Source organism: Sciurus carolinensis, chromosome 1, assembly GCF_902686445.1.
Source record: "Sciurus carolinensis chromosome 1, mSciCar1.2, whole genome shotgun sequence".
Classification (NCBI taxonomy): domain Eukaryota; kingdom Metazoa; phylum Chordata; class Mammalia; order Rodentia; family Sciuridae; genus Sciurus; species Sciurus carolinensis.
This window is the reverse complement of record NC_062213.1, coordinates 68,658,242-68,684,788: the sequence shown is the minus strand read 5'-3', so window position 1 is coordinate 68,684,788 and position 26,547 is coordinate 68,658,242. Positions and strand designations below refer to the sequence as shown.

General features: G+C 38.3%; 1 protein-coding gene across 1 annotated transcript in view; it reads left to right on the top strand.

The window, feature by feature from the left end:
• The window catches only part of Dnajc5b (DnaJ heat shock protein family (Hsp40) member C5 beta), a 212,686-nt gene that overhangs the window by 105,944 nt on the left and 80,195 nt on the right, over positions 1-26,547 (top strand). The gene's annotated exons all lie outside the window — the stretch shown is intronic.

The following is a 26,547-nucleotide window of genomic DNA, read 5'->3' as shown; positions in this document are numbered from 1 at the left end:
GAATTAACTATTTAGTCAAAAGCACTTGCTTTTCCCTTCATGAACATTGTTAGTTATACAAAATCAGATTCTGTCTGACTTATTGACCTCTGGCCAATAGAATGCGGCAGAAGTGAAGATGTCTCAATGTTAAGCCTTGACCTCAAGAGGCTGCAGTACTTCTGCTTAGAAGTCTTGGAGCCTGAAAGCATGAGTCATTCCTGCTGACCCCACAGCTGACCACAGACTTGTGAGCAAGCCCAGCTGAGACCAGCCTGGCTCAGTTCAGCCCAGAAGAACCCAGCCAATTGAACCTAGTCCAATATCCAACCTGCAGAATCATGAACTAGAAAATAGTGGCTATTGTTTTCAATTGTAAGTTTTGAAGTGGTTTATTAAACGGCAATGGTTAGCAGGTACAGCAGCCTTCTATTTGATTTACTGTCTACCAAAAAGAAAAAAAAAAGTAGAGAGATATTGGTTGTTTTGTCCAGTTTTAGATAACTTATTGTTTTCCTTTATAAATTTAAGGGTGAAATCAGTAATTTAGCTTTTAGTATTTCTCTGTGACAGAATTCAATAATAAACACTTCTGTGACATTCCTGCCCAAAATTGAAATCCTGAACACAATTTTAATAAAATAGCGAACAAATCTAAATTGAAGACCATTTTTTAAAAAGTGTCAAGGTCATAAAAGACAAGGGAAATCGTTCCAGTTTGATGGAGCTTAAAAGGGATGTGATAGCATAATGCCACACATGGTTCTGGACTGGATCCTTTCCCTCTCGAGAACATTATTAGGACATGGAATAACACTTGGGTAGTGCACTATTTACCAGTTTTGGTGATTTGCCAGTTTTGGTGATTGTTTTGTGGCTGTGTAGTTAATGTCCTTGTTTATATGAATTATGCATTAAAATATTTGGCAGCTTTTTGGTATCATGTAGATAACCTATTTTCAATGTCGCAGTAAAGAAAAGTTTAGAAAGAATATTATAGAAAAGAATACTAATTGTAGGGCAGTTCTGTTCCCACAAGATAATAAACAGGTTCCTATCACTTAAATCAATTTGTTCTTGATTATCAGATTTACTGCCCCAAATGTGCTGCCTGGGAGCTATTTTCCATTATTTTTTTCTTCATCATTTTAAACAAGAAAATTTCTATGTTCATCACATCAAACCAACATACTCCAACAACTCCCAAGCCTGGAACTGAACACAGTAAAATGGCTGTATTAGAAACATGATGCTAGTGTGTAAAATGTTTCAAACATGACTCTCTGATTACCAAGCAATTACCATGGTAATTGATAAACTGTTGCTTTGCATACAACAGCCCAGACATATTCCCCCTTGGCTGTCATTTAATGTGTTTTTTCAAATGACCTACACATTATGATATGGTATGATTATGATATTCTACCAGTTTTATTTGACTTGAGACTTAATCATTATCCTTGATACCAAATCCTTTTTCTATCAGTTTTCTGCACAGACTAGTGTGTGTACATACAGACTATTGTCTGTATGAATTAACTTTCCTTTTGGACAGTAATTTGGCATGCTGACTCAGGAACCATAAATATTAATATGCTTTGACTCATTATATTTTTAGAATTTGCTAATCTTTTATACAATGATGATCATTACAAAATTGTTTATAATAGCAAGAGTCTGTGGGAGCTGTGGTGGAGGAAAAACTAAATACTATAGCTGATGATTAAGTAAGCTACGGCACCGACACTTTATGAATAGTATGCAGACATTAAAATGAGTTTTAAAATGAACAAAAGTGATGATACAGTGTTGGGAAAAAGTAGAATACAAAATGGTATACCTTGTGTAATCACACATCATCATCGCTTAAGAACCAATGTGATATACTATGAGATTACACAGCAGGATATTAACAGCAAATGTAAGTACCGAAGTGATGAAAGATTCTTTAAAAAAAAAAAAAAAAAAAAAAAAAAAAAAAAAAAAAAAAAAAAACCTTTTCTCTATTTTTCCAAATAAAAAACTACATATACTGCCTTTATAATTAAAAAAAAAAGCTAAAGAAGAGAGGAGAGATGATGTTATGGTGATGATGTTATGGTTTGGGTATAAGGTGTCCCCCAAAAACTCACATGCGAGACAATGCAAGAAGGTTCAGAGGAGAAATGATTGGGTTGTAAGAGGCTTAACCCAATCAGTGATTTAATCCCCTGATAGGGATTAACTGAGTGGTAACCGAGGTGGTAGGATGTGGCTGAAGGAGATTGGAATTGGGGTGTAGTTTGGGGTATGTATTTTGTATCTGGAGAGTGGAGTCTCTGCTTCCTGAAATCATGTGAGCTGCTTCCCTCTGCCATACACTCGGCCATGATGTTCAGCCTCACCTCAAGCCCCAAGGAATGAAGCCAGCCTTTTATGAACTAAGACCTCTGAAACTGTGAGCCCTCAAATAAATTTTTCCTCCTTTAAAATTGTTCTGGTCAGATCTTTTAGTCATAGTAATGAAAAAGCTGACTAAAACAGATGATGTTATGGTGCTTGTAGTCAACTGGGAAATTTTTTCCGTTCGATATTTAATAAGCACCACCAAAAGTCCATGCAACAATCATCCTGATGCTGATGACTACGCTCTGGAAAGCACAACTGGAGATTGAAGACAACTACAAAAAGCTAGTATCCTACTAGGAGCTGATGACAACTCTCCATAAGACTGAAATCATGCACCAACCTGCCCAAAGAGACTTTCCATGTAGTCATAGCTGCTGTAATACTTTACAAGACTTCATAAACACATCTAATGCATACTGGCCAGGAAATAAGCCTGGTAGTTAGGTATTTTTGTTTATGTTCAACATAAAGTGTGTCTCTGTTTTTCAACTTTTCATAAGGTTGAGTTCATGGTGGTTTTCCATTATAACATTGCTCTTGGAAGGAAAAAGAAAAAGAAAAAGTATAGTCCCACCAATGTAGTGTGTTTTTAATGTAGGAGTAATCAGTAGAAGTAGGATTCATTCCCGCCCCCGCAAAGGTCATTTTGAAAGTTCACATTGAATTTGTCCTGGTAGTATTTTAAATCAAGGAAATATATTGGTGATATCATTTTACCTGTAGTTTTGCTGCTTCTGAGGGAGGATGTTTAAAGGGAATGTAATACGGTAGGGGGTAATCTTCCATTTAGCTTTTAATTCTATCAGCAAAATGCCAGGGGAGAAGGAATATCATGTTCTCTTTGAATTGTGTTTTTGCAACCTGAGATTCAAGTTCAGGTTTCTTGACGCACCTCGGGGTATTGAATCCGAATTAATTATTGTGTTCAATTTCCTCCACCTAACCCCTAAGACAAGTGCAAACAAGCCAGCATTGGTTATCCCCATAGCCACTAGAGATCATATCAAAGGGAAGCCCAGAGCAATACAGTGTTCTGCTGGTAGGAAATTAACCATTGAGGACTTAGGGGACAGTGAGGTTGGCACAAATTGGAAGCTACTGGATACACTTCTGATTTAATTCACACCTTCCAGAAATGGATTAAATCACATCAAGAAATCTTTGCTCTAAAGTCTAAAAGAGGGTGTTTTTTTTCTTTCCTTCTTCTCCCTTTCTTTCTTTTTAAGCAAAATTATGAGGGCACTGACTGTAATGTAAGCCTCCTGCCAGATTTCATGTGATGTATGCTCATTGGGTTGCCACCCATTCTGGTGGAATGGTTCTTTGTAACCAGATTGATCCTTGAAGAATAAACCATGACAACAAATCTGGACCTTGTGGAAGCTATTTCGTCTCCAAAAGATTTTAAACTCTCATGATGTTTTATTTTCTGTGATGTTTTAATGTCTCAATAAGCAATGATTAATGAAGAATGGTCATCATTTTGTCCTCTACAAAGTGTGAGCTATGATTGTCTTTTTGTCTTGGCTATAATTATCCATAAAATGTTATTGAAGCATTCCAAAGACAGTGAAAGGGGTGAAAAATAGAATAACTTTTCTTTCTCTATTTATTAGAGACATAAGTGAGGAATTTCCTCTTTTTAATGAAAGTTTAGGGCAGAGTATTTGAGAATGAATTATAAATCATTTACAAGGTTTAATTAGTACCAAGAAATATATTAAAAATAAAAAAAAATATTAATATATTAATATCATTATTCATAATATATTTTATCAATAATAATGAAAACTACTAAGGAAAGTGTACAGTATCATTGTTAGGACATGAATGGAGTAAGACAGACCTGACTCAGATTCCTAGGCTAGTAATTGTTAAGACTGGAATTTTATTGCCTCTCTTGAAGTCATTATTACTGGTGGATGGTTTGTTATTTCTTGTATGACTAAGGTGAATATGTAGGAAAGGAGGAGGGAAAAATGCCAAGAGGTAGAGTTGGACAGGGAGCTGGAAACAAATCATGAGAGGCCTTGCTTCTGAGTTTAGATTGAATCATAAGGGTGAAAACCACTGGAAAAAATGTGACTCAAAGTATGAGAGATATTTTAGATATTCTGGCTGCGTGATGAAGAATTAATGGCCAGGGACAAGATTGGAGGCATGATCTGTTAGGATAATACAGTGGTTCAGTGAGAGCTGTTTAGGGCTCAGGCTAGGCTCTAGATGTTAGGGGTGGGAAAAAATGGACAAATTCTGAATTTATCTAGAAATCAGAATCCCTAAGACATGGAGATTGGATGAAAGTGCCAAGAATGAGATAATATTACATTGTGGTGGTGTGTTAGTCAGACTTCTGTCACTGTAACAGTATACATGAGAAAATCAACTTAAAAAGTAGGAAAGATTTATTTTGGCTCAAGGTTTCAGCCCATGATTTCTTAACCCCATTGCTTTGGTGGCACAGTACATCATAGCAAGAGCATGTGGTGAGGAGGACTGTTCACTTCATGATGGCAGGGAAGCAAAGAGAGAGGAAAGGACTGGGTTCCCAATATCCTTTTCAAGGGCATGTCCCTAATGAACTAACTTCCTCCTGGTAGACTCCACCTCTTAAAGGTTTCACTACCTCCCAACTGCGCCACAGGCTGGCAACCAAGTCTGTAATACACAGGCCTTTGGGGTAAACCCATCTAAACCATAACAGGTGTCAGATAGACTGATGTGCTCATGTCTTACTCTCTTAGTATATGTTGTATGTTACCAGGGACCACTTGAGACTTGGAGATTTAATCCAAAAGAATAATAAATCTAAAAACTTCTATTAAGGCTTTTTGGACAACATCTCTTTTAGTACTTGAATGGTTGCTCAGCCCATTGCCCCATAGGGTTGGGCATTAGAATATGTTCAGAGGACTCATTCTTTTTATAAACTTTGGATTTCTGTTTGAAAACTCTAAATCCTTCATGCTATTTTCTTGAGTACTATGTTGACTTTCCTTTATTAAAATTTTTTATTTAAAATTTATATATTGAAAAATCTGTATTTTTGTGTACAAAAGGAAAAAATAATCTTAAAAGCCTTCATATGCTACCTTTTTATTTAAACAGTTTAAATATCTAGATCAGTTATTACGGTTTTCAAATTACTAAATTGTAAGGGCCTGTGTTTATGGTTTGAATCTGGAATGTTCCCCCAAATCTCATGTGCTCAAAGGTGGGCTTTTGGAAAGTGATTGGACATGTGGGCTCTAACCTCATCAGTGGATTAATCCATCACTGGCTACATAGACTACTAGGAGGTAGGACCTCATTACAAGAAGTAGGTCATTGAGGGCATGCTCTGGAAGGGTTTATCTTCTCCCTGGCTTTTCCTTCCCTCTCTTCCTGAGTCCTTGCTGCTGTGAACTGAGCAGTTGTCCTCCACCACACCTGTCCTCCAGGATGTTCTGCCTCACCTCAGGCCCAGAGCAATGAAGTCAGCTGACCATGAACTGAAACCTCTGAAACTGTGAGCCAAAATAAATTGTTTCTCCTCTAAGTGGTTCTTGCCAGGTATTTTGGTCACAGTGATGAAAATCTGACTAACAAAACCTGCATGGTCCAACTGTAGTATTTCCTTGATATCTCTTTTCTGAGGTACAAATCAACTCTGAAAGAGAAAGCAGACATTTCAAGTGGTATTTATTGAATTCAGAGTATTGACAAGACTATAAAAATCAGCATACTGTGATTGTATAGTATTTTATTGAATAATAAAATCAGAATTCAACTATTCATTATGACTTTGCTATGATTTTGTGGATACTGTACATATTTTTAAATCTTCTTTTTCCCCAAAGAGATTGAGTTTTTCTCTTTAATTAACTTTAACTTTTACAATCAGGAATAATTTCTTAGATTTAAAGTCACTTGAAATATAATTATGTTTTAATTTAATGTATCATTTTTCTATTTAGGCATTTATTCTTGGAGTTCAGAAAAATAATTCTAGTCTTTTTTATTAAGAAAATATTTATTGTAATGATTCTGTTTCTGACCTGGAACACATTATTTAGGTCACAAATATCTACTAGAATTATGTGCCAGTATTTATGTATATTAGCTTATTAATATATTAATGAATTTACTATGGATAAAAAACAATTAATGTTAAAGATGAAAAACATTAACCTTTGTATTAGGCTGTAGCTTACCAAGTGCTTTTATTTCTAGATTTTTAGATTTTTGCAGTGGGGTGGGGTGTACCGGGGATTGAATTCAGGGCACGAGAGCACTGAGTCACATCCCCAGCCCTATTTTGTATTTTATTTGGAGACACAGTCTCACTGAGTTGCTTAGTACCTTGCTTTTGCTGAGGTTGGCTTTGAACTCAAAATCCTCCTGCCTTAGCCTCCTGAGCCACTGGGAATACAGGCATGTGCCACCATGCCTGGCCTAAATTTAAAAATTTTTCAATTTTGTTTATCATCTCAAATATTCTAACATAAGCAAGCATAGTGTTTATCATTGTTTCTTAAATTGAGAAAATAGACTGCATATCATGGCACACACCTATAATTCCAGTAACTTCAGAGGCTGAGGTGAAGATCAGTCTGGGCAACAGACTATGTCTCAAAATAAAAGTTAAAAAGGTCTGGGGATATATTTCAGTGGTTAGAGCTCCCCTGTGTTCAAGCCCTACTACCACAAAAATCAGTAAATAAATAAAATGAAAATGAGAACTTAGAAATTGAGGAACCAAAAATCTCTCAAAAACCAGCTGCTGGAGACTGGGGATATTGACTTTGAAAACAAATCTCTGGTTAGCACCTTTTCTTTCACAAACCATTGTGTCTATCAGTTGTGGGTTAAAAAGTCTGACAACATTTTCTTTTAAAGTACAAGGCCCACTCCTAGTTCTCCCATTCAATCACAAATTGGGTTCTAGGAGGGAAATCTGCTGATCCCAGGGAATAACCCATGCTGCCATATGTCACTCACTCCTTCTCTTGACATCTCCCACCTGTCTCCATTCTACTGATCATTCAAGACCCTCTTCAAGTCTCACATACACTCACTTGCTTCTCCTGTTTGTTCTTCCCATTTCTTCTTTCTGTTCTTGATTATTTCATGATTGGTTAGAAATATGGTCACACTTCTTATTTGCATTGCAATCGAACTTTGGCTTTTCAAAGCAGGTGCCTAGGACACTCGGTGGACAACTCTAGCTTGGTTAAACACGTGACAGGTGTGAGGCAAACTGAACTGTATTTCCTTTTAAAACATTTAATGATGTTCCTCATAAATACCAGGATTAAAATCTTATAGGGAATGAATTGTTAAAATTATTGATCATTGAAGCAAATTGGCCAAATATGCAAAGGTATTCAACATCTTTTGCCTATTCAAGGACAGAGCTTGATCTGACCTTCACAACAGTTGCAACTTCTTTTGTTCAGAGACAGGACTTTGAAATTGGTTCACACTTCACTGTTCAGAAACAGAAGTAAAACTGTCATGGAGTGGATTGAGGGTCAAAGGGCTTTCCTTCTTTCTTTTTTGGTGTTAACCACAGATGTCTTTAAATGAACATGGCCTTTTTAAATGACCTTTCCAGTTTCTATAGCTACTATTTTGTGGACTAAAGTCAATAGTGTGTGGGTTGTACAATTTGACTTGGTAACCCCCTAAGCACATTCTAAAGAAAAAAAGACTTAACATCTCTAAAGAGATCAGCTAAAATCCAGGTAAACAAGAAGTTCAGAGTTTTATGATTACTAGTTAATAGTTCATCTGTGCCAGGTCATAGTGATCAACTAAAATGTGGCTTCTAGTTATTAAATGAAGTCACCATCTCTATGAAAAGAGATAAAGGAGAGAATTTAAATCTTTCTGTTACTTCTAGGACATCAAATTCCACCTCCCTCTTTTTTTTTTTTTTTTTTTTTTTTTTCCTATCAAATTAGGAGAGAAAGGAAGAAAGGGAAGGAGAGAAAAGAGATTCAGGGAGGGAGGGAGACCCAAACATTTTCAACAAACAAGGGAAAATTGACCAACTTTTCAGGAATAAGTACTATGTTTCTTAGACAACAATCTTTAATTTAGCTGAGTAAGCCAGAAACTGCAACACTACTCCTTTTTTGGTTCTAATCCTCTGTAATGACATTTTTGTGAATTCACATTTCTCCACTAACTACTATGATTTTTCTGTAAGAGGGAACAGCAGTACAGCAGACAGGATGACATTCAAAGTGTTAAAATGCAATACATACCTGACTCAAGTTGCAAGGGACATTGAAAAAGAGAACATGCGGTGTTCAGTGTTTTCAACGTTTATATTAAAAGATACTAAGAGAAAAAAGGTTAGATGTGGCAACTGGGTTAGCCCACCAGGTGAAAGAAATGACTTGGGCATAGGTGAGGGGTGGAATGTACATGGTATATGGGAGCAAGGGCAAGTAGGTCTCATCTCTAGGTAAGAATTAAGAAATAAAATTAGCAGGGTAGCTTGACACCATGACCTTACCTGTCAAATGAAGGAGCTTGGATTTTTTTCTTCTAGCAATGGGGAACAGTTCAAAATTTGTAAGTAGAATGCCATGATTAAAGGAGTGTTTGAGATAAATGTGACCAAAGTACATAAAATATGTTGAAGGAAGGTGGGGCAGAGAGACCATTGCTGAGGTCCCACCATAAAGTAATCAGACACAAATTGGAATGGTGACAGTGATATGAAACAGAAAGGATGGCTATAAAAGAGACTAATAAGAATAAATAATCAGGACTTATCAACTGATAGAGGATCAAGAAGAGGGAACATCAAAAATGGCTTTCCAGTGTTGAGCCTAGATGACAGGGAAATATATAACAGAAGCCTGATATCAAGATAGGAGCTAGCTTTATGAAGAAGTTAATTGAATCAAGTCAAGATGTTGAGCTGGAGGTACAGGCAGCAGGATGTTAAATGGAAGCACAAAATGGGCAGATAATATATGTAACCCATAAGACACAGGACATGAAAAGTAAAGCCCCCTCTAGTGCTGCCTCCAGAGTATATGGGGCACAGGAAGTGCAACAGTACTTCCTAGAGGAGGGGATACAGAGTGTTTCAGAGAGACACATATATATAGTCTGTACTAGACACAAGGGGGACCTGAACTTCTTACAATTGGTCATAGTGACCCCAAAGCAAGATGTGAACATTCTGTGGCAAGGAGTACCCAGAAGTATATTCCCAAACATGAAAAACGAGAATTCAGGCTGGGTAATAGTGAAGGTGATTCCCACAACCACACGACTAAGTGTTGTCACCAATTTCTGAATGAGAAAGAACCAGAGTATCCTGAATCTCCTGCATGTTTATAGCCTAGTCACTTGATTATTAAACAAGGTGTAGTTTTCTTTCTAAAGGGTACTGACATTTCCAGCACATCCTTTGCCAAACCCCTAAATTAATGAACCTCTACATAAATTTCTATAGGAAAATACCTAATCTGGTTAGACAGGAACTAACTAATTTAGTCAAGAAGCTGGGACGGCACTGACAAAACCAACATCGACACTTCAGAAAGCTTTTTTCCCCAAAACCTATTTTAGAATGGTCATGCTTGTCACAGTAGAGGTGATAGTGCTTGGAGCTATGTTGAGCTAAGGTGAACCCCCTGCATGTAGCAGTTCAGATTGAGGTTGAGAGGACATGATTTTAAGAGATATTTTAAATATCTATGTTTACTGAATTTTCTGCATGGAGTATAATTATTCTTTAGTTAGAAAAAAAATTATGAACAAGAAAAACTGCTGAACCCAGGAAATATCCTTAAATTAAAACATTGTTTGAGGCAGATAGATAAGGCAGATGCAATCCTCCTTATAATAGTATAGCTTTGTAAAGTCAGTGGAGACCTCTGGCCATTTTGCCAACGTTTTCATCTTCTCACAGAATTTACCTGTTTATTGGGTTGCCAAAGCAGCCAAGAAACATGCAATAGGACTCAAACACCTGTGCTGATTTTATGAATGCCAACCACCAGATTTCTTTTACCTTGTGTTATATAAAGCCCAGAACCCAGATTTCACATTCTACTTTGGTTTACATTTTCAATACTGTTTTCACAATGAAGAGTGTAAAGAGAGAGCCTAGAGAATGGGAGAGATTCTTTGCCAGTTATTCCTCCAAAAAAGGGATTAATATCCAGAATATATAAAGGACTCAAAAAACTTAACACCAAAAAATCAAATAACCCAATCAATAAATTGGCAAAACAACTAAACAGACATTTCTTAAAAGAAGAAATACAAAAGGCAAACAAATACATGAAAATATGTTTGACATTCCTAGCAATCAGGGAAATTCAAATCAAAACCACACTGAGATTTCATCTCACTCCAGTCAGAATGATAATTATCAAGAATACAAATATAAATAAATGATGGTGAGGATGTGGGGGAAAAGGTACAATCAAATTGTTGGTGGGACTGTAGATTAGTACAATGGTTCCGGAAAGTGATATGGAGACTCCTAAGGACTAGAAATAGAGCCACCAATCACCCAGTTATCCTGCTCCTTGGTACATAGCCAAAGAACTAAAATAAGCATACTATAGTGATACAGCCACATTAATATTTATAGCAGCACAACTCACAATGACCAAAATTTAGAACAAGCCCAGGTGCCCATTAGTAGATGAATGAATGAAGAAAATATGGTACAAACACACACAATGGAGTTTTACTCATGAAGAAAAATGAAATAATGACATTTGTTGGTAAGTAGATGGAACTGTAGAACATCATGCTAAGTGAAATAGCCTGACTCAGAAAATCAAGGGTTGAATGTTTTCTCTCATATGCAAAAGCTAGAATAAAGCAAAGGACAATACCATAAAGATAGAGGGAAGATGACTGGAACAGAAAAAGGAAAATGAGGGGGGTGGAGGAGGGATAGAAAAGGGGAGGAGTAAATTTGACAGAATGATGTTTAAATACATGTTTAAATACAGTACAGTGAATTCCACCTTTATGTCTATCAATAAAGCACAAATTAAAAATAAATAATAAATGAATGGAAGGTACACCAGTAGAGTACAAGAAGGGGGACAAAGGAGGGAGGAAGGGAAGGAAACCACGGGCTCTGGGGAATTAAATGGGGTAAATTAAATTCTATGTGTGTATGATTATGTCAAAATGAACTCAACTGTTATGCACAAACAATGCACTAATGAAAGCAAAATAAATAAATAAATACTGTTTTCATTTTATGGATAAGGAGGGTTATGAATATACATTACGTACAACCATGGGAGGCATTCATTACATGATTCATTATTAATATAAAAGATGTAGGATATATTTATCTATATATGGGAAAGAAGGTTTAAGTGCTTCTGTTGGAGGAAAAACTATCAAAGGAAAATAGATCTCAAAGAGTGAACAATAACAACAGTCTTGGGCTGGGGATATAGCTTAATTGGTAGAGTGCTTGCCTTGCAAGCATTAAGGTTCTGGGTTCAATTCCCAGCATCAAAAAAAAAAAAAAAAAAGAAAGAAAGATTGTTGATTATCCAGATTTTCATTAAAATTAAAAGGTTGAATTTTCTGAACTTTTCTCAGCATTCCCTTACAAGAAAGACAGACTGATATCAGATATTTGTAGAATATGCTATTGTTTGTGCTCTGGCACTTTCTACCACAGGAGTACGTGCAAGTCGGGGGGCCTGGGAAAGGAGATGGCTAGAAGGAAGGTGCAGAGTGAGCAGTAACTGGCAGTGAGGATGAGAGCTGACTGGGGTCCCCTGGAGGTCAGGAGGACCCAGTGCTAGAAAGCAGATAGGACCCAACTGAGGTACTTTGTCAGGAACCAGGCAACGCTCAACTCAAGGGTAGACTCAAACTCTTTGGTGGCATAATGACAAAAATCTCTGCCTTCCGTTTCAACTCATGTCTGGGTGAAAACACCCAGAAACCACTCTGGATGCAGGAACTCATGCAGGAGATTTTATTAAGCAGATAGGCAGAGTGTCCTCAGGGTGTGTGTGTGTGTGTGTGTGTGTGTGTGTGTGTGTGTGAGAGAGAGAGAGAGAGAGAGAGAGAGAGAGAATGTGCAAGAGCAAGAGGAGGGAGAGAGAGAATGGTGGTGGAAATATTCTTAAGTAGTCCGATTTTGCAGGCTAATAATAACAAACCAATGACTGACGAGAATGTTCACAGGCTGACAATCTAAATCAATGACTGCTGAGAATGTTCACAGGCTGATGAGTGGACCAATAGCTGGCTAGGATGTTCGCAGACTGACAATCTGGGTTGTAAAATGGTGTGGGGGAGGGCAGAATACTGGCAGCAATCTGAGCCAACACTGGGCACATTAGAAAAAGTGAGATCTTGTCTTACAGCTCCCAGGGGAAAAAAAAAATTCAAAACTGTCCACACTTAACATTGAGTCCTACTGGCAGAGTCATAGTTGTTTCTACTTCTTGCTTGCTAGGGGTGTCTGCTGCCTGTTCCGTAAGACCTGGTGTGGTTGACTGAGAAGCTCTGAGAGGATCCTGCCTCCTGGGACCCAAGTTTGCCTGGAGGGTCACTGACTCCTCAGCCTTTGGTTTTCCTCCCTCCCTCTTCCTGTTTCCCCTTAGAGTCTGGAACTTGTTTGGCCCGCAAGGACTTCCTGCTTCTCCCTAACATCTGGCCTTCTGTCAGCAAACCCCATCCTTCTTTCTGGTTGAATGCTCAATCCTGGGTCCTAAATCTAACCATCCTGAATCATGAAAATGGATATTGCCAGGTGCTGTAAATTCTTCAATGCTGTATACTACTTTGAGATAGGAACATGGTTGTGATGTCTGGCACCAAGCAGATATGAAAGAAAGAAATGAAAAATTAAAATAAGTTGATTATGGAATTACAGAAAGTAAAAATCAGGTGGATTTTTGAAACATGAGTTGGAGCAAAAAGTTGTTTCTGTTTGATGAGGAATTAAAACGATAGAAAATTTATGTATTTATAGTTAAGATTTAAGATTTATTTATTTGTGGTTAAGATTTCACTAGCAATGTCCCTCAAACATGCCAAGTAGCCTCACACTTTGGGGTCTGTCTTAGTCTGTTTTCTGATTCTATCACAGAATACCATAGACTGGGTAATTTATAAAGAAAAGGAATTTATTACTCAAGTTCTGGAGACTGGGAAGTCCAAAAATATGGCAACTGCAGGGGCCTTCATGGACCCCTCATGACCTAGTCACCTCTTAAAGGTCCCACCTCTTAAAACAGTCAATGGTTATTAGATTTTCATATGAGTTTTGGAAAGGACATTGAAACCATAGCAAGTTTTTGTATTTGCTGTTCCCTCTGCCTGGAATGTCCTTTCCTCAGTTCCTTCAGGAGTTCTAGAATGTTCCTTTTCTCAGTTCTTGAGTTCACTCCCTTTAGGTCTCTACTCAAATGCCTATCAAAGCAGAGAGGGCTTCCCTGTTTTCCTATCTAAAATAACCACTCTCCAGAGCTTTTGCCTTGCTTCATTTTCTCCCTGCTTGACACATCAGATATTTATCAGTCCAAGTCTGTCTCCTCCCTCTAGGATTTGTAAGCTTCATGAGAGAACAATTTGTTTTCTTCACCAGTGTACCCTCATTCTCTGGAATGGTGCCTGGTAGGAGGTAGGTGCTCATTAACTACTTCAATGAATGAATAATCAAAGGTAAAAACAAATATGAGTTTTTAAATCTGATGCTTAACACAACATCCTCAATCAGTAGGCCAGTTCAACTGAGTGACTATTATCATTTGACTATATTAAAAAAAAATAAAGGAACAACCTGGTGTATTTAATTCTATTTCATTTAACTGTAAACTCACCTTATGTTTATAAATATGGTGATATGGAAGCATATTTTTCTCATTTTCATTTATTTACTTTTCATTCTAATTAAACTCTTCTAAAATATGCTATTTATTTAAAAATATGTTATCTGAAGGCTAAATCAGACAGAATATCTACTCTCTTGAATCATAAAAGTTTATGCTCAGGTTAGGTCCTAGAGCAAAAACAGTGTCCTCCAAATACATTCATATTTAATCCTTAAATAAATCTTCTTGTGGGACTTTTGAAAATCTAATAGCCAAAGAGCTTTTTAAAAATAATGCTTTTAAAGCCACACACTAGTCATTTATGGATTTTATGAGAAATTTGTTTTCTTATATATAATGGAAAGTCCCAAGTCTATGCTTAGGAAAGTATACATCTAATGTGGTCCTGTCATGATATTATGTGTTAAACACCAGATCCTAATCTTTGATTTCTTTGCTAAGCCAGATCACAGTAGACAGGCACTTACCATTTCTGGGAGGTTGATAATCAAAACAGATATAAAATGGATAGGATATATCCCTCAGGATAATCAATGGGGGGAGGGTGGGTAGGGGAATGGGAGGAGGGAGGAGCATGGTGATCTAGAATGTCCAGGGGAAATAGTATGGATTGTTGAACTGTGGTTCAGTCTATAGATTTGTTAAATTCTCCCAAGAAAAATTTAAACTTCTATCTCTAGTTATTAAAACTTAAAGCAGAATCTCATGCTGTTTATTCTCAAGAAGAACTGTTACACTCCCACAGAGGAACCTAGGGCTTTTGCTTCTCTTACCCAAAGCTTAGTGTGACTAATAAGAACTTTGATTTACAGTCAGAAAATCACTCCTTTGACCTTAGAAAGTTCTCAACTTCTTTGAGACTCAGTTTCTTTACCCGTTAAATAGAGATAATAATAGCAATAACAAAAATAATAATAAGAGGAGGAGAAGGAAGAAAAAGAATGTATAGTATAGTTTGTCATAAATATTAAATGAGATCATGCACATGCTAGGCTTGGAACTTGTGATTTAGTAAGCATGCAGAAAATTAATATAAATGATTACTTCTTTCTGATCCACACTGGTTGTCTCTGCTTCCTTTATTTTTCCTTTGTTTTTCTCTGGTCATAGAGCCCCACTGTAATGATTATTTGTAAATGTTTATTGAGCATCAATCCATTATCAACAAATCAACAGTTCAGAGAATTTACTGACCTATTACCAGAAGCCTCGGGCCAGGAGGTACAGGTCAGGGGTTTTGTGCTTGGTCCCCCAGGGTGAGGCAATGAGGGTCGTTATGACATAGCTGGGGGCAACACTGGATTGCAGCTACTGGCTGCCTCTGATGGAGAGATCTAAGGCCTGCATTGTTGCATTCTTAGGAAGGCCTGTTCCCATTTGGAATCCAGAGGCTCCTTGTTAAGTTCTTTCTGGAGGAGAAGGTGGGAGGATGTTAGTTTCCCTGACTCTGAGAGTCCCTAATCTACAGGGGAACAAGCTCTGGGAACTCTGAGGCAAGGATTCTCTCAGAGCTATCTGAGAGGGGGACATACCTAGAAAATGGTTGTGTTCCTCCAGAGGGAGGTTAATATACCCTTGACAGCCAGGGAGCTGGGGGTTATTTCATGGAAGTTCTTCTCTCCTGTGCTCATCCCCAGGACTTTGTCCTATCTAGTCTGTTCTCTGTGCCTCACAGTGTCCTTCTCAGGACTACTTTTTGCCTCCAAGCTTCTACTCATACTGAAATCCTTCCAGTTTCCTAAGGGAGTTTGTCTTCTTGCCTTTGTTTATTAAGGACAGATATACTTCCTCTACCTTTAATATTTTTGGCCTATCTTCTGTTTTCCACCCCAACCCAGATGCCACTTCTGGGCAGTCTTCCTTCATCCTTATCTCTACCACAAGGTGCTCCTTATGAGTTCCCATGGTCTCAGTGCTGTGGCCCTCGGGGCCCTTGTGGTTGTGCACATAATTGCTACAACCTCCCTCCTCCTCCCCTATACGTTCTCAAGAATAGAGACCCTATTCATGTAATCATTCTATCCTGAACACAATGCACAGTCCCGGATGCATAGAAAGTGCTTAGCAAATGTTTGTGGAACAAATTAATATGAATGTCCATCACTTTCCTCCATCAGTAAGTGAGTTGCTAACTGCTCTTCCCAAATAGTTAAAAAAAAAAAAAAAATGGGTTGAAAAGTATACATTTTATTTTTCTCCTTGGGTGTTAGAAAATGAATGCTTATTTGTCAATGAAGGCTTTATAAAGGGCTTTAAGGAAAAGAGTCAAATACATATTTTAGAATACTCTAAGGTATTCTAATTCTGTTGTAACTGCCATCCCTCCTGGCACTCTGGTTATGGAGCATATAGATACCCTTCACTAAGAAAGCAGTACAAGTAAAAAAATAATAATAATAACTAATGTATATTACTCCACATTTTATAAGAATTACAAAAGGTATTCTGACTGAGCAAAATAAATAATATGGATTTGACTCACTCTCCATCCTTGAACAGGGAAGGACCAACTGATATTTTAAGAATAAATGTGGGTTGCCAAATAGTTCTCTTTTATTTCCTGACATAATATGTCCAGACATTACATGCCATAGCATCCTGGGTAGCAATTAGAGATGAGTAGGATACAGGTTCAGAAATTAATCCTCATTTCCCTACCCATCCACCCCCCAAATTCACTGGGCATCAGTGTCTGGTCTACCATCTACCTGAGTTCTTGCTGTTTCCCCAATAACTCTATCTACTGTGTCCCTTCATTTCCTTCAAAAATAAACTTTTAAACACTCGTTCCCCTCTTCTAGCTCCAGGGTGCCCTTTGCATTGAAAATAGGCCCTCCAGGAACCATGGAGGGTAGAGCTGGGGGCACTCCCACTTTGACCTACTTTCATTCCCACAATGTTCTCATCTAGAGTTTGTCAAATAAATGCTGAAGAAAAGGCCTAAGAAGTTAGAAAACCCTGGGAAAACTTCAGCGATGAGCATACAGATAAGCACTGAGCACAGAATTGTTGAAATGCTTCCTGCATCCTTGAAATGCCTCCAAGGAAACATCCTAAAAATGTCACCATAAAGAGACATTTTCGCTGTCAGCAAGGAACATTTCTACATAAACTTCTAAAGCACAAGAGCATCCACCAGCCAGGAGGCAGTGCAATTACTGTGATAAAAAAGACACAGGCTTAGCAGTAGCAGAAAGAGTTCAAATCCTGCTTCTTTGCTTAGTAATTGTCCCACTTTGGGGAAATTACTTAACTTCATAAAATTTATCTTCCCTATCTTTAAATTTGGGCTCTTAACATTTATTAATTCAATAATTAACAAATGTGTATTTATTGAGCAATTATTAGAAACCAGATATTCTGCTAGGTGTTAAAAATTTATAAATATAACAATTTTTTTTTAAGGATTCCATTGTCTAGGAGCACAGACTGTTGAATACATAAAGTAATTGCAGGACACTGTGAGACTATCTTGATACAGATAAGTTCAAGAAGGTACAAAGGAGAAAGTGATCAAGTCCTCTTGGGACAATGCAGGAAGACTTTGAAGGAAAAAAACTTAAGCATCATCTAATGTTTAAAAGGTGAGTGGAATTGAGGAATGGAAAAGGCATTGATTGTACAAGCAACAGAAAGTTCAATGGCATGTGATTGTAAACAACTTTAAAACTTCAAGGGGTTGGAAAACATCAAGTTGTTTAACATCTCTTATTTAAGAAGTATGAGAAACTTGGTGACCGCTTACATGAGAAGGTTTGTCACAAGGAAAGGTGACTCCCAGTTTTCTGCCTTGAGTGACTTAGCTAGGGTGCTTTTACTGAGAGACATAAAAAGGACACCAAGAGGAGGAAATAACAAAGATAAAGAGATAACATTGAACAAGTAGAACATGAGGGTTCTTTGAAATGTCTGAATGAAATGTCTTGTAAGCAGTTGAGTGCACTGCTCTGGAGCTCAGGAGACAGACTGATCTGAAGATTTCAGGTTCAGAACCCACAGCCTTATTTGTGAAGCCAGCTGAGCACCTGGGCCTTCTGTCCCACCCAGGATCACCTCAGGGCCATCTTAGAAAGCCTGGGTTGGAGGAGTGTGTCCAAAGGGGAATCTGTGGTTCAGCTTTGGAAAGAGGAGTGGTGTGCTCAGAAAATCCTTTGGACTATCCTCACAGCAAAATTGTCATCAAAGAAAACCTTTCAAAACCCCCCAAATCACAGTCAACATAATTCAAGTTATTTCACTTGTTTTCACTTCTTTAACATTTTTTAAAACATACTTTGAGTTATAGATGGACACAATACCTTTATTTATTTACTTATTTTTATGTGGTGCTGAGGATTGAACCCAGTGCCTCCCACATGCTAGGCAAGTGCTCTACCACTGAGCCCCAGCTTCTTTAACATTTTCAATGAATACACAGACCATAGTAACACTTCTTAAAACCCCTGTCTCTTTCCCATTTGCTTCCCTCTCATCCCATACTGCTTCTCCAACATATCTACTTGTACTAACAAGTCTTTTTCGTATCATAGTTCCCACTGATCCTATCTCCCTCCTGATTTCTTCATATCCTATACTATGAAGTATCCAAGGAATGAGTCTGGTACTCTCTGGAGGGTAAAGGAGAAGAATAAAAAGAAGTCAACAAAGTCAGAATCCTTTTAGAGGCCAAGAGGAGGGAAAAGGTTGAAAGAACTCATGCATTAATGATTTCGTTCCTGTTATAGTGGAACCAAAAGCCAGGCTGATCCTCTAAATAAGTCATGCATGCAAAGAGGCTTAGCAGAGAGCAAGGCTTCATGTACCAGGAAGTGGGATGGATACCAAATGAGAGAAGAAGGTTCTGAAAAGTGGGTCAAAGGTTCTGCCTGGAGAACTTCCCTGAGCTGCAAAGAAAGTTAGTGCATCTTCTAGTGGGTTCCCAGCAGGAAGGTGGGGTGGAGGAGGAAGCAGACATGACAAGTGCTGGTCAAGTCCATCAAAAGAAGATACAGAATGAGAAGAAAACAAGAGTCAAAAGAGAAACTTAGAAAGCAAGTTCAAGGACTGAATCAAGGAAAAATTCTGATGTGAAACTCTTTGGTGTCCTGGAAATTCAGAACCATCTTTTAAGGAGATAGTGTTAAATGTTTCATTATGATCAAGTCTGATAAGGAAAGGAAATTGTCCATTGATCTTGGCAGTTGGGAGATCATTGGTGGCCTTAGAGAAAATATCTTTAAGCCAGGCATGGTGGCACACACTTGTAATCCCAGTGACTCAGGAGACTGAGGCAGGAGGATCGCAAATTTGAGGGCAGCCTTAAAAACTTAGCAAGACCCTATCTCAAAATTAAAAAAATATATATATAAAGAACTGGGTATAGCTCAGTGGTAAAGTGCCCTGATTCAATTCCCAGTATAATAATAATAATAGGGGCTGGGGCTGTAGCTCAGTGGTAGAGCGCTTGCCTCACACATGCAAGGCATTGGGTTCTATCCTCAGCACCACATAAAAATAAAATAAAGATAAAATAATAATAATAATAATAATAATAATAATAATAATAATAATAAAGATGGGAAAGAAAAGAAAAAAAGGCATCTTTGGTAGAGTGGTGGTATCACAAGGTTGACTGCAGTGTGTTCACAGGGAGTGAAGGATAAGAAGTTCTAAACACAGAAACTGTAGACACAGGGACAGTTCTCCTGAGAAGGCTGTCTGGGGAGAGGAGTGGCACAGGACAAAAGCTAGAGGAGTTTGTTCCCTCCCTCCCTCTCTCCTCCCATCTCTCCTTCCTTCCTTCCTGATGGGCAAGATGTGAACCTGTTTAAAGGTTGTTGCGTGGGAGGTAAGGTAAAGGGTTAGAAGTTCAGAACAGAACTTGCATAGATGAAGTAGGAGTTGACCTTGAACAAGAATATCTGTTGTTTCAAGAGTGAAGGGACTGGAGCAAGGGGAGTAGCAGATACAGGGGGTTTCAGGAATGAAGGAGGTGATCAACCAGGAAGGAGATTCTCTGCAAGGGAGCTGGTAAGTTCATCTGCTGAGAGTATGGTAAGGAGGCATGGATTGGTTTGGGAGACACACAGAGAGCTTTGGGGAATAGTGGTAGTAGAAAATGAGAGTAAAGATAAATGTCACAGAGGGACCACGTGCTTGGGACTGCAAATCTACTTGAGATTCAGCATATTTTTCTCTATCAGTCTCTGAATCAGGTGTAGAGGGGCTACCATGAGATGTGCTAGGATATGGCAGGCAGATGCAGGTGACATGTTCAGTAAATATCAGCTCCCCCACTAGGAAGTACAGATTGGTGGTATAGAAAATATGCAGTTGTAATTTTCCAGTGGGAAGAAACATTGTCATTTAAGTTAATGTCAAGGCCATGAAGATTTAAAATTGTCGATTTCAAGTTGGGAGGATAAACTACAAAATACCAGATGGTTACCCTTTGGGAAAGTTATTGGACCTGGGATTGTGATTGCCCTGATCTTGAAAACGCAATAGGAGTAATCAACTTCTTGCCCTATCCATGTCCAGGAGACAGAAGAAATTTTCACACAGATCCAATTGTCTTATCCTTGCAGACAAAGTTCAGCATTCTAAAAAGTGCTAGAATAGTGAGTTTTGGGAAGATGCTCATGAAATGTCCAGCATAGGAGATCATTTCCTACAACCATGACATGAAGGTAGAAAGACTTTTTTTCTTAGAAAAGATATCTGAATTCAAATGAGTCAGAAGCAAGGGTCAGAGAGCAAGAGCCAGAGTTAATGAATTAACCATTTAATCCTCTTTTGCCTGGATAAGAAAGCAGATCCATCTTTTGGCAGACAGGAGTTAAAGCAGAATGGGGATTTGGGTGAAGCTGAAAGACTGTATGAAGATATGTGCAGAAGGACATGAATGTGCCACTCCTGGAAGTTGTAATGTTTGTGTAAATTTTCAGAAAGAAATCCACATATGAGCCAAGTCTTGTCACATAGGATTAATTTTTATTTGGACTGGGAGCATAGCTACTGTGTGTGTAAGTATAAGCATGTAATACAGCACAAAGGGGAAGGAAAGGAAGCTAATTTTGTTGAATTCCTACTATGTGCTAACAATTAACTTTTTATTATTCAATTCACATATTAACACAGTGCCTCAAATATGATTTTCTCCATTTCATGGGGGAAAGACTCCAGGACTCAGAGCAACGTAAGTTTGCACACAGAAACTGAATGCTGTGAACTGAAATGGACTGTGGAGACAAGAGTAGGCCTAAGTCCAGCCCTGCTACTCACCAACCTGGGACTTGGAGAATAATAGTTCAGAATAATAGTACTTTTGATGGTCAGTTTTCTATGTCAGCTTGGCATGTCTCCATTTAGTCAACAGGACATCATTCTAAGTGTCATGAACTTGCTTTGTAGATGGTTGACATCCAGAATCAGTTGATTTTAAGTATGAGAGATTATCCTAGATAATCTGGGTGGGCCTAGTTCAATCAGTTGAAAGGACTTAAAAGCAGGTTTGAGGCTTGGCTGAAGCAAAAATTCTACTGTGGACCTGTGGATAGCAGCTTCACCTAGTACCCCAAATCATATCCTGCCATTCCTGATGATCTGACCTACGAATTTCAGACTTTTCCAGTCAAACACTACAATCACATAAACCTACTACATATATATAACTGGTTCTGTTTCTCACATGGAAAGTTGACTGATACAGTATCTCTCTCAGAGGTGTTATGAAGATTAAATTAAGTAACATATGGGAATCAATTGACATGGTGCCATAAACATCAAAAAGCATTTGAAAAATGGTGTTTGTTATTATGGGGACTTGGCAAACATCAGATTGATTCTCTCTAGTGGGCTCCCAAACTTAACTCTACCCAACAGAGACTTGGTTAATAACTATGGGTCTGGGCCCTATCTACCACTAACCCAATGTGACCTCAAGCAAGCTGCAACCTTTATGTCCTAGTTTCCTTTCTGTTAAATGAGGGGATTGTGCACTAAATAAATTTTGTATAAAATCTTACAGCTCTGATGTCTGCTGGGCCAGTTTTGATCTAATTTATTGGATATTTATTAGGTCTTGCCTACTTCCTCCAGCCACCAGACAAGATCTATTCCATTACTGGTATATTCAGGGCTGCTCCTACTAAAAGGCCCTCTAATTACTGGGTGGTTTATGGCCCACAAATGCAAACTAAGTTTAATATTAACCTAGGCAAAGCAACCGTGTCAATTTAGTAAGTGGTTATAGGGTTCCTGTCTGCCCTGGATGGAGGGGGCACGTAAAGAAACATTGAAACTGGTCCCTGCCCTCAGGGAGCATTAAGGGGACATTCAAAGACCAGATATTACCATGAGGGAGTATGTAATGAAGTCCACGCATTTCAAGAGTTGAGAATAAGACCATTATGAGCTGAAATGACCGGAAAGGCTTAATAGAAGGGCCAGGGATTTAGATAAAGGGGATGTTTATTTAAGAGACCAGAAAGGAGTTAAATCTGCCGCTCCTAAGGTGCAGAATGTGTTCTAAAATCAAATGAGTGAGATTTGGGGAGCTCTTTAAACTGCTGGTTACCTTTGTTGGCACAGAGATGACAGAGAAGGGGATGTCTTATGATTTCAGCCTTTCTCTCCTGGTCGCCCTGACATCCTCAGGAACTGATGCTGTTCTGTGCAAGGGTGAGTGTGTGCAGGGAGTTTATGATCCACATGTACTTGTGGACGCATTCCCGCAGATGCCATGACATGCCCCCCACTGGGGGACCTACGTGCTACACATTAAGCCAGAGTCCCCTGTGTTTTTCTTGCTAAGTCCCACAAAGCAGGCCTTCAATAAATATTTATGGAACAAATAAATAGCATTCTATAGAATATGGGCAACATATAGGGGAATGTTCCCTATCTGAAACTTTTTTTTTAAAAGAGGGAAATAATAACCTTTTTATTTTGTTTAGGCAATACTTGATGACTTAAGTTATTCTTTTAATAACAAAAATAATTTCACTGACATAGTTACATATATGATCATATTTACAGAATTCTATTAGATATTCAAGTACACAGATTGTGTGTATGTGTGTGTGTGTGTGTGTGTGTGTGTGTGTGTGTGTGCTGGGGATCAGACACAAGGCCTTATGAATGCTAGACAAGTACTCTACCACTGAATTACATCCTCAGCTGGCACAATTGTCTGTCTGTCTGTATGTACATAAGGTTATGCTGGACATTTTCAGTCTGGTTTTCCAGATCTCCACATTTTTCCATTCTGACCGCTGCAGTTTTAGTAGCATTTAAAACCCTAACAATGGTACTTCATATATTTTAGATATTCATTGATGTTTAAGGTCTGCTCAATCTGAACCCCTGCTCCCACTCTGAAAAATGTTGCTCAAGTCCTACTGGCAGAGCTTTTCATTCAGAGTGCCATTGATAGAACCACTGCCAAAAACTTGCTGGAGCTGAACAAAAAACCAGTGGGTGTGGGCAGAAGAAAAGTTATGCTTGAACGACAAGCAAACACCAGAAGGATTAATTTTACAAGCTCACCTTTGAGATCAGATAAAGGCAGTTTGACTTTTTAAAGACAATCTTCATTTTTTAAATCAGTTTAATAAACAGCTCTTAGCAACATTGATAGTCATCTTTAATGGGCAGAAACAAAGAAGCTTTATTAACAGTTAAATTTAAATTGTTCACTAATCTTACTTTAGTTTATTGCCTTTTTCACGATGATCTTTTGCTAAATGAGTCTAAAAAAAATACTTGGTGATGTGTGTAAACAAACCAGAAATTCTCAAGACTGTGGTCTAATGAAAGCAAATAAACAGGGCTTACAAACTAATTCAGAACTATGAAAGAAGCAGTGTTTGATGTAAATATAGGTTTCTATAAACAAGAAGTTAATAATCATAAATCAACATTCATAATAATCATGATAAAGACTAGAAGTGGAAAAAATATCCTCTGAATTCAGAAAAGCTTGTTAGCCAATTGAAAAATACATTTGTCCATGAAGTTCCAGTGTGATGATTATTAACATTTATATTCCAGCAAATGTCTACAAACATTTATTGAGGAGCAACTATGTGCAATGACTGGTTCTCAAAACACACCGTATCCAATCAATGCAGTTGGTCAGTACATATGTACCAAGGATGATTCTGTGAGTCACCTGGGTAATGTACATATACTGCTTTCACCTATCCGGCCTCTATGTATTGCCCCTTCTTTTGGTGATGATGACTAATTTTGCTTTGGGTAGCCACACTCTCCTCTTCTGACTCTGTTTTCGGTGCGACTTACCCCACCCTCCTAGCTCCAGGGGTATTCAGAGGATCCTGACCCGCTCAGTCATACTTTGGCCACAGTGATTATTTTAGAGATGGGCATAAATATAGATTGAAATAGAGATGGGTTGGGTGATAAAAGTCAGGTCAATGAGATAAAATTCTGGGTTTTTGTTGGAAAATTCTGGGCAAGAGAAATTCTCTTCTCACAGATTGCAAGCTGTGAGGGTGAAGAACTGAGACCTTGAGTGGGAAGAGGGTGGAGAGTGCAAGAATGAGTCTTCATGATAGTACTGAATATTTTCTACTTGCTCCAAGTCCACCCTTTCCTCTCCTCTACTGGCTGACTAAATGACTCTTAGGGTTCAAGAAATTACAAGAAATTACAAAATTCCACTGGCCTCCAGGTGGGAGTACTGTCAGGAGATGAGAGAAAAATGGGGTTATTTATTTCCTTCTCCGTGGGGTCTCCTCAGGCTGGCTGTGTTTCTCTACTGACGGCCACAGCTCCAGTCAGGGGACCTTCTCCACATAACTCACAGCCTTCAGGTTCCAGTAACCACTCCTGCTTAGCTTCTTCAGTCCTTGAGATAGTAAAAATGTCCCACTATTACTTGATCTGGTACTTCAATATGCCCTGTAATTTCCCTAATCCATGTCTTCATCTTTGTAAGTAGTCATCTTTTAAAACTCAATTGGATGGAGCCATCTATTTCCAGCCCAAACCCTGACAGACAGGATGCCAGTATTTTCGTTTTGGATCCAGGCATGCTTAAAGATAATGATACTATTTAGAATTTTTAGTTCCTTGACCCAGTGAATTCCTTTTTACTTACAACTGTTTGAATTTTTTTTTCCTGTTTTTTACAACAGAGAATCCTGATAGAGTTCATTAGGTTCTTTTGATTGCATAGACTCACACAGGGCACTTTCTAAAAGGGAGGGTTCTCTGTTATGTTACCAAATTCATACTGTGAAGTCCTAACTTCCAGTAGTTCAGAATATGACTGTATTTGGAAAGAAGTTCTTCAAAAAGGAAGTGAAGTTAAAATGAAGTCGTTAGGATGGATCCCGATCCAAAGTGACTGGTGCCCTTATAAAAACAAAAGGAGATTAATATATAGACTTGCACAGAAGGAAGACCATGTGAAGCACAGGAAAAAGGCCATCTCTGAACCAAAGAGATAGGCCTTAGAAGAAATCAACCATACCAATACTTTGATCTCAGACCTCCAGAATGGTGAGAAAATAAGTTTCTTTTGTTTGAGCCACCTGGTCTATGGTCCTTTGACATAGCAGCCCTGACAGATGCTACAGGAACATGTGAACCTCAACTGGAAAAGTCCCTTCTAGAGGTCAACTACTGTCTACAGTTGTCAGAGTCAGCATGGTATCTTTTTCTTTTGGTGGTGCTAGGGATTGAACCCAGGACCTTGTGCATGCTAGGCAAGCATGCTACCAACTGAGCTATACCCCAGCCCCTAACTTAATATCTTAACTATGCCTTTATGGGTCTTTTTATAACTTGGATCCACTTACCTTTCGAAGTTCCTGGCCCATTCTTGCATATTTCTTAAAGAATCTAACCTCATTGACATGGCTAACTACCATTGATAGCATTGGGATGAGAGCTTTTCCCTGACTCACTTCACAGGAATAGGCTGCCTTTGGGTCATGACTACGTCTGCTTCCACCAATGGTTTACTCTGCAGCGTGAGTGGTATTAACAGTTACATGAAAGCTCAATACCAACACTTACTGTGCAGATTTGGCTACCATTTTTACAATGGCAGCCAAGTCCTCCTTCCAATTATTCACAAGTTCCACTTTCTTGACCTTGAGTTTTATAAGATACTCCAAACTCCTTCCTGTACCCATCTGGTTTGCTTGAGTACATTCGATGTAGGTTTATATTACTTGAAAACAACGACAACAACAACAACAAAAAGCCTTGATTAAAATAGTTTCAAAAGAGAATAGCAATTTTGTTAGGGAAATGGAATCTGTTATGAGTAAACATGATTTTCATGGATTATTCCTGAGAGTGCAGTCAATTTTGACTCTGCTCAACT